The 8217-nt window shown below is 43.8% G+C and overlaps 1 long non-coding RNA gene across 1 annotated transcript; it reads left to right on the top strand.

Annotated features, from left to right (window-relative positions):
* Positions 1 to 7606: 7606 nt before the first annotated feature.
* On the top strand, positions 7607 to 7995 carry LOC120982232. Its single transcript, XR_005774865.1, has 2 exons — positions 7607 to 7747; positions 7942 to 7995. It is a non-coding gene; the product is annotated as an uncharacterized LOC120982232 (long non-coding RNA).
* The last annotated feature ends 222 nt before the right edge of the window (positions 7996 to 8217 follow it).

Here is an 8217-nt window from a genome sequence, read left to right as displayed (position 1 = left end):
TCCTGTTGCTGGACTTGGGTGTGGCTCCCAGTCTGGGAAAGGAGCAGGCTGTGTCGAGGCCTGTGGGAGCAGGGACCCTCTGACCCTGTGTGTAGGGTAAGCACTGGTGATGTGTTTTGGGGAGCTGGGTGGTAGACCCAGATCCCGATAGAGAGGGAAAGACTGTTTAGTCTGTGGCCAGACGGCTGAGGATTTATGTTTTTGATTTATGTTTTGGTTGCTGTTTTGTGCTGATGTGCTTGAAAATAAAGCATCGTTTGGACTTCAATCTGGTGTCCGTTACGAAGTCTGTGAGAATGACCCCCGGATAGGAGCTAATCCCCTACAAATCATACAATTGCAAATTCAAATTCCATATTGCAATCCAAATTGCATACAACCATACCAAATCATACTCAACCAATCTACAAATAGTTACTGCTAACTGCATACTGCAAATTGCAACCAAATTCAGCAAGTAGAACTATTAGTTAGACCTCAGATATACCTCTCAGAGAGATCATAAAGTGCTTAAATAACTTAAAGTGAGAGTACAGATACTGAAGAGAGAAATATATCCACCATTTTATGTTGAATGACAAGATTAAACAATTGAACCACCATCTTAACCATACCGCCATTTTGTGATATCTTTTCAACACATGTTTTTTACATGGACTATCTGCTGCGGAGGCGGCAGTGTTATATAAGAAGAAAAGTTTAAGTTAATAAAGAAGTTATTTCAAGCATTTGGTGTGCTCTTTAAACCTACTGTTTCCATAGAACAGCGCTAGAGGAATTACAGAGTAATAGACAGTCTGGTTAGACTAAAAGTTAGAGATATCAGAATTCTTCTAATGCCACAGCGCAAAAGGCACTTCATAGTGCTGCGCCTGCCACAGCGCCGGGCTCTTCGCGTTCAAACAGATGAGGTAAGTATGATTTTTTTAAATTTCCACTATTTCAGGGAAAAATCGATTGGTTACCACAAAGCGCGAGGAAATTCGGCTTTGCAGCTAATCAAATTTTTCCTGAAATTTATATTGAATTCCACTTTGTTGGCTTCGCTCAACACCAGTGGAGAGGATGGAGAACAAGCTCTCTGGCCACTTTAGGGGGAGCGGTGGAGACAGTGAGTCGGCATGTGATTATTGTGTGGGGGTGAGATCGAGGTGTGATTGGTGCAGCTCTGATTCTTATTATTGACTAGCTGAAGGACCCGGCTTCGCTCGGATATATTTAATCTATTTAATTTAATGTTTGTGTGTCGTTAAAAGATATCAACACTATCCACTATAACAATGACATCTACAGCACCCCGCCCCCAAAACAGTGACCTCCACAGCCCCCCCTTAACACTGACCCCCCCACAGTGCCCCGTCTCTTAAAACTGGACCTCCAAAGCAGCCCAACACTCAGTCGGCTGAGGAGTGGGAGGGTGTGTGGCCTAACTGGATCGGGGGCGTGTACTTTTGAATTGCTCACTCTAAGACAGCAGCACTGTGCTATCTGAGTATAAGCTGCAGGGAGAAAGTCACCCTCCCTCCCACCCATGCAGCTGACAGAAGTTGATTTTTACCTTCATTTTTTTAATCCCTGTCGGCCCGGGAGGGGGCGTGGCCTAACCAGATCAGGGATGTGGCTTAGCAGGACCTAAGGGCGCGGTTTTAAGTCTTTTGAGGGTGGACACATTGTGGCAGGGGGCTTGTCTGGGCTCCTTCCTGCAAGAGTGACGCCCCTCTGGGCAACCTTACTGGCTCATTTGCATACCAAATAAACTGGATTTTCAGAGGATAAAAACATCTACTGCTGGAACAAAGGCACATCTGGAAATAAGGTACTAAGTGCTATTAGGCCATGGATTTACTTCAATAGCAATTATCCTGGTGACAGATTTCCTTTAAAGCTCTCCTACAGCAGTGAAGATAAATGGCTGGGTTGTTATAGAAACCTGGTGTCAAGCTGTGTATGTGGAGGCTGGAGGACCTGCGAGCTTCTACTGGCTGATAAGGGTCATGTGACCAAGCTTCTATTGGCTAATGCATTTTTTGGGAATCTCAGGAACGGTACATCCTAGAGAGCTGAGACCCGGTCTAAAACCTTCCCGGACACCTGATGTACCTGTGTGCCAAATTTCGTGATTGTAAATGCAACGGTGCGGATTCCTTTAGCACACATACACTCCGCTTTATATATTAGATTGTGACCAGTATATGAGGCACAGGGGCGTAGCTAGAAGTGACGGCCCCATAGCAAATTTTTGGATGCTCCCCACCCTTTGCCCAATTTTCGATATTGAGCTGTTGATATCATCATATTAACAGTGGGACGGCGCTGGGCTTGGCGATTATGGGCGCGGCTGGGCACAAACGGCCGGAGGGATAGCCCCTTGGGCACGTTAGGAAGGTAATTTGCATATAAATAAAAACAATGAAACTTGACTGACACGCTGCCGGGCCCCTTGTCAGCCCGGGCCGCGAAGCAGCCGCTTCCCCGGTAGTTACACCACTGATGAGGCACCAATGTATGTCGGACAGTGGTGTATAGTTGGTCGGGGGGGTCTCCCATATACTGGTCCCCCATCTATCATTTCTATAGTCGGATTCTGAAGAGCAGTGACTAGCTTTTCAGCTTTCTTTTTTACTTTTTGTTGCAGAAGTTCTTCAAGGAGCAGCTGTGGTTTAGAGAAATCATAATTTTAATACCTCCAGCTATCTCCTTAGGGAAGAAGGACAATTAAAGGCGGAGGGCGGAGTGTGCCTAACTGTATATCCTCTTGTGTAAGAAGGAGTCCTTCCTCTCTTGCCCACACACACTCCGTCTGGTATGATGTTACCGCTGCTACTTATGGTGTTTGTATCACTATGTGCTGCAGGTAAGTGACACTTGTGTATTTGTTGTTTGTGTCCTTCCTCATACCAGGTCCTGTATGCTACATATCTATGCATTCCAGCTTATGATTGCTTTTCCTGAACTGCAGGAGTTAATGTCCATTATCTCTCGGGCACATCTTTCTTTTTCTCAGTTGTTATGTTTTAGCTTCTGGATTGTTCTCCGCCTTTTATACTGCACGCCTGATCTTCATGAGCTTTTTTTCTGATTTGGAAATCCCCTACCTCCCTGTTGTAGCTGCACATCCATGGCTTTAGGAGAATCAGGAAGTGAATTTATCTAAAGATCCTCAGGATGGGCCACCAAGATCAGATCTGTCGTTTGAGATGTTTGAAAGGACCTCAAAGTAAGACGACCTCATGTGAAAAATGAGGAGGCCATAGCACTCTCACACTTGGATCCTTCATATAGCTGATGCTGAGAGTTGGGCCCTCACAGATTTGATATAGATGGCTCATCCTCAAGATCCCTAAGGATCTCAGAAAGCCTCAAGTAGTTTAAAGTTCCCTAAAAATAGCTAAAGGCCATATGTATTCAAAGTCCGTATATTAAAGGGTTTGCCCAGGAATTTTACTGTATATTGATGACCTTCACTAGCTGATTGGCTGGGGGTACAAAACCCTGTAATGGCAATGAAAGCACATAGGTCCTTGAACAGGAGCAGCACTATAGTATTGAGCTCCATTCACTACACAGTGGACGAGGCTTCGAAGTCGGAAGTCAATGCCGGAGCTACACCTGAGCAGCAGATTGGCAGGTGCGTTGAGTGTCGGATCCCCTCCAATCAGCTAGTGATGGCCTGACCTGAGGAAAGGCCATTGTTTAGTAAAAGCTGAACGTTTTAAGGAATTAAGAATCTGTAATAAAAATGACCATTTTTCATGTGTTCAGATGAAAGACAAGTGTTTGGGGATTCACATTCCTCCATGAACATGACAATCTCTTATGGAGAACCACGTGTGAAAGACATAACCTGGATACGTGAAGCCGACGGAAACGAAACTCGAGTTGCAAAGACAAGAGATGACAAATTGATTGACATTCTATCCGACAGATATGGGACATCTAATAATGGAAGAGTTCTGATTATCCATAATCTGACTACAAATGATTCTGGACGCTACGTCGCTTATATAACTCTTTTGGATAATACGATTATAAAGGAAGAATTTAACCTCACAGTTCAAGGTACGTATTCATGTTAACTATACAGGTCAAAGGAGACTAAATTTAAAGGAATACTCCCATTATAGACATTTATGGCATTTCCACAGGATGTGTCTGATAGATTTAGTTCCACCTCTGGGAGCCACATCTATGGTATGTGTAGAGGGAAGTGCCAAAGTATGTATATATAAATATAGATATATGTATTTGCCCATCACAGTATCTCCTATATAGACCCCTGTAATGCTGGTGAGGTGGGTTCCTAATACCCCCAGTTACCCTCATAATCTCACTGTGCTCCATCCCATATATATATATATATATATATATATATACCCACAGTAATGTCCCCCAATCACGGGTGCCCCCCCAGCTGCTGAGTATCCTCCTGCAGGCGTATGCCAGCGCGCCTACAGGAGGGCGATCCCGCTCGGATAACTGGACAAATGTGTCCAGTAGCAGGCACATCAAAAGGCATCTCCGGCACTGCATCGGACAGCGCCGGAGATGTACGGCGGATCAAAGAGATCCTCTACTCTTGTGTGCCTGTGGAATGCCGGGCACCTCCGGCGCTGTGATTACATTATCGGTGGTGCACGACCCCTTCAAAAGCAGGAGCATCTAAGTGATCCTCCACCTGGAAGTGCCGGGTGTGTGGGCTGGTACGTTAAGCCCAGCAGCCCCAAGCAAGAATCATACCCAGGAAAACGAGCATTAACCCCTGAACCTCTGGCTGAACATATTGATCCCCCCTAGACCTGTGATGGCTAACCTCCGGTTCTCCAGCTGGGTGTAAAACTACAACTCCCAAGATGCGCACCTGCCTAGCTGTTCTTAGAACTCCACAGAAGTGAATGGGGCATGCTGGGAATCGTAGTTTCACCACAGCTGGAGAGCCGGAGGTTAGCCATCACTGCGTCCTAGACCTACCCCTTCAATTATTATTAACCCTTTCCTTGCCATATCCCCTGCCACCAATGCATTAACCCCCTGCATTCCCATTGCCATACCATTAACCCCTGCTACATCAGTTACCCCTGCATTGCATTCCTCCTGTACCCCTGTATTGTCTGTATTCTCCTTTTCCCTTTCACTCTCCTTGCAATGGCCATAGGTTAAGCCCCCTGTCACCCCACTGGAATTAACCCCATAATACCCTGAAATACGCCTCTGTTAACCCTTTGCAACCCCTCAGGGACAGTTTAGTGTAAGGTGGGGACGGTGCCGCTATTGTGTGTATGTGCGTGTGCTTAGATAGATATTTTGGGTTGAATTTATTACAATAAGGAGTTCAGAGTTTTCAGTCGCCACGCATACACAGGAAGGTAAACAGGAAGTGGACGGAGTCAGCAGTTGCCACCGCCTATTTATTAATACTAATTATTAATATTCAATCCCAATATTAATAATTAATATTTCCTACAACAGTATGTCCACAATGGGCATCATCTGATCACCAACCAGTGGAGAGATGGTCATGTGTGAATGAAAAGGTGACCATAGGCTTTTATGGAAGTAACAGTTGGGTACATTTTCTAGGCTGTTTTGGTAACTTCCATAGAAGTGAATGGAGAAAACAGCAAATGTGGGTGACCACCTCATCATTGATTTCTCTGGCAGATGGGACAAAGGTTGGGGGAACCCCTTATCCAGACATATCCTCTTGATCTCCCATACATATTATGGGAATATCCTAGTCTACAATGAAAATCCTCATTTATCTAAGATATAGTCTAGATGGACAATACTGATGCTACTACAGAACTGCACAGTGCGTCCGATCGATGAAACCTGATGTCCCTGAGTAAACCTTAGAGAAGGTATGCAGTAGACCTCAGATCATCTGCTTTACTGTTAGGTGCAGATAATTTTGCTACTTGTTGGGTCATGTGAACTTTACTGTGGCTGGGCGCTATTATCATCTCAGAACTTCTGGTCTTCTAGTGGTCTTCTGGTTGGACAGTCTGACCCTAGGAGTATAGGGTACATGCATGCGTTAAGAAGAAGCCCAAAACTTCTGGGGACTTAGGAGGAACGCATAATAAATTAATAATAGAATATGCTTCAGTGGTTAAGTATAAAAACTATAGAACCTCTTAACATGAGAAGGCTGAGTGGATATGAGTGATCCGGTGACGGAACTGCCTGCCGGATCACTCTGCCGCAAGTGTGAAAGTACCCTTAGGATAAAAGTGACCTAGGATGGAACTCAATACAGGAAAACTTTGACGCAAGTGTGAAAGTACCCTAAACTATGAATAACACTGTAAACAAATGAAAAGGATTAAAACCAGCAGCAGCGCTTCTAGAATCAAACACAATAGCTAGTACCATAGGAGCTCCAGCGCTGACCATGGCTTCTCACCAAAGTCCCTACTCTATAAACAAAAACCTATAAAATGACTACTTCTACATGAAATAAATGACATATTCAACCTATCTATTCTCTTTTTTTAATTAGCTTTTTTATTTAACTTATTTTAACACCAAGAAACAAACACATACATTCACACCATATAACATTTCCAATCTTATGTCGCTGCTGGGAGGTCTGAAATACCAGGACTTCACTGCCCCCAGCCCAAAATTCTCTACCAGCCACCACCCTCTCACATTCCTTGTAGATTACAAAGCAGCACATACCTCTTCTCCTTTCCGGCACCCTCCGGCCAGCAGAGTCATAGAACGATCCCAGTGTTTTGGATACAGTATCTAACAATGATAGATAGCGATACATCATGCCGTAACATAGTCGGCACTTACACGTTACAGAGCAGAACGGAACAGTTCTCCGGCCAGCACCCTACCGACCCGCATCCTCTTCAACCAGCAGTGTCATAGAGCGATCCCCGTTCTAATAAATAAAGCACTCAGATATAGATAAATATAACAGATCCATTTATCTACTTATTCATTTACCCACTCATTTATTTATTTATCGATGTCAATCTCATAACCCAACACAAGCCAGCGCTATGTAACACCACAAGAGAGAAATGTCAATTAACCCGATTGAAACGCACCCATGGTCCTCCCCTTGGCCAAAAATCTTTGTTTTAAATGTACTGTGAGACTCTTTTATGTACATAGTCCTGACAAAGGGGGCAATTCAGCCCCAGTAACGCGTAGACTATTATCAAATAAAGATCATCCTTTATGGTATACATCAATCCTGAAGCGCGAGTCCAGGCAGCGCCTTCCAAGATCCTGAACTACTTTCTTAAAGTTATCTATGGTTTCCACACAGCCATGGCAAAGGAACATGTTGGGAGGAGTCTGAAACCAATTAGAGGATACCCATGACCTTTTCCGATCATATAGCACTCTTTACAGAAAACCTAAGCAACTTAGTAATCCAACCAGAATCAATGTCCTGGAAGTGGTCATCCTTTTCAGTGAGAAAAGTTGAAAGATCTCTACACATCTCATCTGGATCTTCACTGCAATGCCAGTCCCAAGCTTGTCACATACCTAGGGCCCTGACTGACACGTCTATAAAATTTTCTAATTGCATTGGACTGGGGAGGGATGTGGTCTAAATGATGGGGATACTTCAGTACTTTACAGGATTCTAATTTCTGTTTTTGCTCAGAAAAGAAAAAAAGTTACGATATACTGATAATAGTTGTGGTAGCCCTGGTAGTGCTGGTTGTGCTGCTGGTTTGCACGTGCATATGTTGTAAGAAATCATCAAACACAACTGGACAAGGTACATATGTATATGAGAATTTCACAAATTTATGAACTAGTGTATTTCAGAAGTGGTTACTGATCTGGCCAAAGATTGAAAACTCAACGCAGTAGACGACTCATAGAACACATCATTTTCATGAAAGTGTTGGCTGAAAGTTTTTCTTACATTTTTGACATCAATGGGTTATAGCAATCTTCTCTTATTCACAGGTGACCAGAGCGAAAAAAATCGAACAAACCAAATGAAAATGTGGTTAAGTGAAATGATAAGAAAGTTCACGAGGATGAAGAATATTTGGCAACAAGTTGAACAAGATGAAGGGGTCGTAGGTAACGGGTAAGTTTTGAATGTTATGTGTTATGTATGGCTCCCCACTTTAGGACGGCAGAAGGACTATGGAATATGCAGTTCAGTTCTGGGTGCCAATTCATAGGAAGGATGCCCTGGAGTTAGAAAAAGTTCAAAGAAGGGCAACTAAACTGATA

The sequence above is a fragment of the Bufo bufo genome, chromosome 11, assembly GCF_905171765.1.
Source record: "Bufo bufo chromosome 11, aBufBuf1.1, whole genome shotgun sequence".
Lineage (NCBI taxonomy): Eukaryota > Metazoa > Chordata > Amphibia > Anura > Bufonidae > Bufo > Bufo bufo.
This window is presented reverse-complemented; position numbering and strand designations above follow the sequence as displayed.